The sequence below is a fragment of the Halyomorpha halys genome, unplaced genomic scaffold (assembly GCF_000696795.3).
Source record: "Halyomorpha halys isolate HHAL.00 unplaced genomic scaffold, Hhal_1.1 Scaffold2035.1, whole genome shotgun sequence".
Classification (NCBI taxonomy): domain Eukaryota; kingdom Metazoa; phylum Arthropoda; class Insecta; order Hemiptera; family Pentatomidae; genus Halyomorpha; species Halyomorpha halys.
The window spans coordinates 12,658-15,373 of record NW_027106422.1 but is presented as its reverse complement, the minus strand read 5'-3'; the positions used below and the strand labels follow the sequence as shown (position 1 = coordinate 15,373).

Here is a 2,716-nt window from a genome sequence, read left to right as displayed (position 1 = left end):
AATAAAGTGTTGAGACAGTATTGGATACAATTTGTGGTTTTATTTAATAAATAAATTATTTTCTTCCATATTTCAAATATGTCTGAAATGAATTTGTAATAAAGCTAAAAATTTAAATTAAAAATGTTTTGAAAGATAAAAATATCATAATTTGATTAATATTTAGTAATGAGATAATTAATATTAACATTAAATCCTATTTTTCATTATGTGTGTTATTTACAAAATAATAAAAATTGTAGTCAGATGCAGTGTTGTTTTCAATATTTTAAATAAACCTAATTTTGGTATAATTGAAATGTATTGAAGATTAATCAAATGAAGTCAAAATAAATTAATAAAATAAAAACACAAAAAAAAAAAAAAACAACTATATCATTTATCAATATGATTTATGTTTAAATAGATAAATGTCAATACGTGTCAAATGCCTCTTAACAACACCAATTTTTATTGTATACGTTATTTTTTTCTGAAATTCATATAAATCCTAAAAATAGTAATTGTAATACATTTATTAGCAATGCGAAATTGATAAAAATGTATATAAATTAAATTAAATTTAAACTTGAAGTTGCAGTACTATGGGATACTGCCAGTATGTCAACTATTGTTTGCCACCGGCCAGCAGGCTCAACAAGTAGCCAGCTACAAGAGACTGCTTTAGCCTGTGGGGATCACGTCTGAGCAAACTGGCAATAAAAAAATTATAACAGGTGTTATGTAGAAAGGATTATTTAAAATATTCTTTTAAGGAAAGACACGTTCTTTCACTTAGCTCTTCGATCGCCTTAAAGATACATATTTGATATTGCATTTACTACTCATAGAAAGTATGATACTCCTTTTTCCTTATTTTAAATATTATTTTCATATCAGCAGGTGGACTTAATCATGTAAAAGAAGAAATATTTGTGAAACAAGAAGGAGAACTGCTTATCCCAAATGAAGGTAAGGCATTTTGAGTTTATTAAAAGGAAAAACAATCATTTTCAAATAAGACTGATTCTACTCTAGTACTTTATTTTCTCTAGTTACTTTAAGCACTGTTGCCATTACATTGTTTCACACCTCTCCACATCCGTCATTGTTGGGAGGAACTCTTAGAGTAGTATTTTCTCATTCATAATGTTTGTTGATCCACTTGCATCACATAGAAAAGTGAAAAATTTGTTCTTATCACCAAAATTTTTTTATTGTATTTAAATGAAAATGATTCAAAGTATGGAAAATAATAGCAATATTGCGTAAATAATGAATTTTTACTTCATTATAGATTAACAATAATAAGAGGAATGGAATCCAATTATTTTGCAAAGTTACCTTCTTTCATCATATCTAGAACAATTATCATGCTAGCTAGCCTCGTATTACACTTATCCTTTCCCACATAAACCATAAAATTTTGTTCTAGAATCGCATAGCTTGTAGTATTTTATTCCAAATTCAGTTTCTTTGTTTTATTATATTAAATTTAAGAAATTCTGGTTCTATATTTTATCAAGCACTCATCCAAGGAAACATCTCGGCTTGATGTGAATACTTCTTTGGATGTTTTCTTGATCATGTCCATGATTGGTCTAATTTTACATAAGGGATGATCATGCTGCAAACGTTCATTATTAGCAAAGTGTAATTTTCTTGAAATTCCCATGAACCTATTTAAGGACATCACTGTTTTGAAGTATGGCATTTCAATTCTCTTGTCCTTACTCCAATAACTGCAGAGTAGGTTTTCGCACCATAGATATTAATATAATGAGTTCAAAATAAACTTGAAATATCTTTGAAACTTATTTTCTTTGTCAAAAACAGTTCGTAAATGTTCTGTCTAGTAAAATTTGTTATATTTTTATTTACACCATCAACAGATATAAATGTATGCAGTTTAGAGTTTTCATTTTTTCCTCTCACTCAAAATTTCTCCCAATTTGATAATTACTATTGCTACTATCAGAAGAAATTGCATTTTCTAGGTCTAATTACCTCTTCACTGCTGTTGGAAACTTAGGTGTTCATTTTTTTTGTTTTTGTATTATTTTAGCCTGAAACTATTTGGAATCATCTCTTTTCATGATTGCCCAATTTGTATGGGTATAATTTGCGCTTTGGTGATAAATACCTGAGTGAAAATCGGGCAAACATGTGCACTGGTAATAGTTGCCAGGCAAAATATGCACATGATGCAAGCACTATAGAAGAATAATTTATTAAAATCTTATTTTCTTCTGGATCAGTGAGTTTGGATGGTCTTATTAATTTTTTTATTTGTGTAATGAGATGGTTCCTGTTTCTTGTTTTAAATTATTATTTTCATATCAGCAGGTGGACTTACTGATTTAAAAGAAGAAACATTTGTGAAACAAGAAGAGGAACTGCTTATCTCAGACGAAGGTGAGAAATATTTCCCTTGTAGATTGTAGATTAGCCTCAATACTGGTGCACAAAGAACTTTATTATAGAACGATATCTATAAAATGCAGATTTGGTCTCCTTTATCTTTACTTTTTTGGCCTTTCCCCATATTTTCTTGATTTATTTATTCATTATATCTTCCTATTACTTTAACTTTTGAATCAGTCCATCATCTTGGTTAATTTTTTAACTTTAGTAATTTTCTATATATAAATGGTTGACCATATAACTTAAAATATGAAGAAGATGCATTCAATATGAAGAAGATGCAGTCAATATGAAGAAGATGCAGTCAATATGA

The 2,716-nt window shown here is 28.2% G+C and overlaps 1 non-coding gene across 2 annotated transcripts in view; it reads left to right on the top strand.

Annotated features, from left to right (window-relative positions):
• Nucleotides 1-2,685, top strand: part of LOC106691025 (uncharacterized) — an 8,116-nt gene extending 5,431 nt beyond the window's left edge. For both annotated transcript variants that reach the window (XR_010842712.1, XR_010842711.1), the window contains 2 exons: nt 880-951; nt 2,323-2,685. This is a non-coding gene — a transcript (uncharacterized protein). The remainder of the gene's footprint in view (nt 1-879; nt 952-2,322) is intronic.
• The last annotated feature ends 31 nt before the right edge of the window (nt 2,686-2,716 follow it).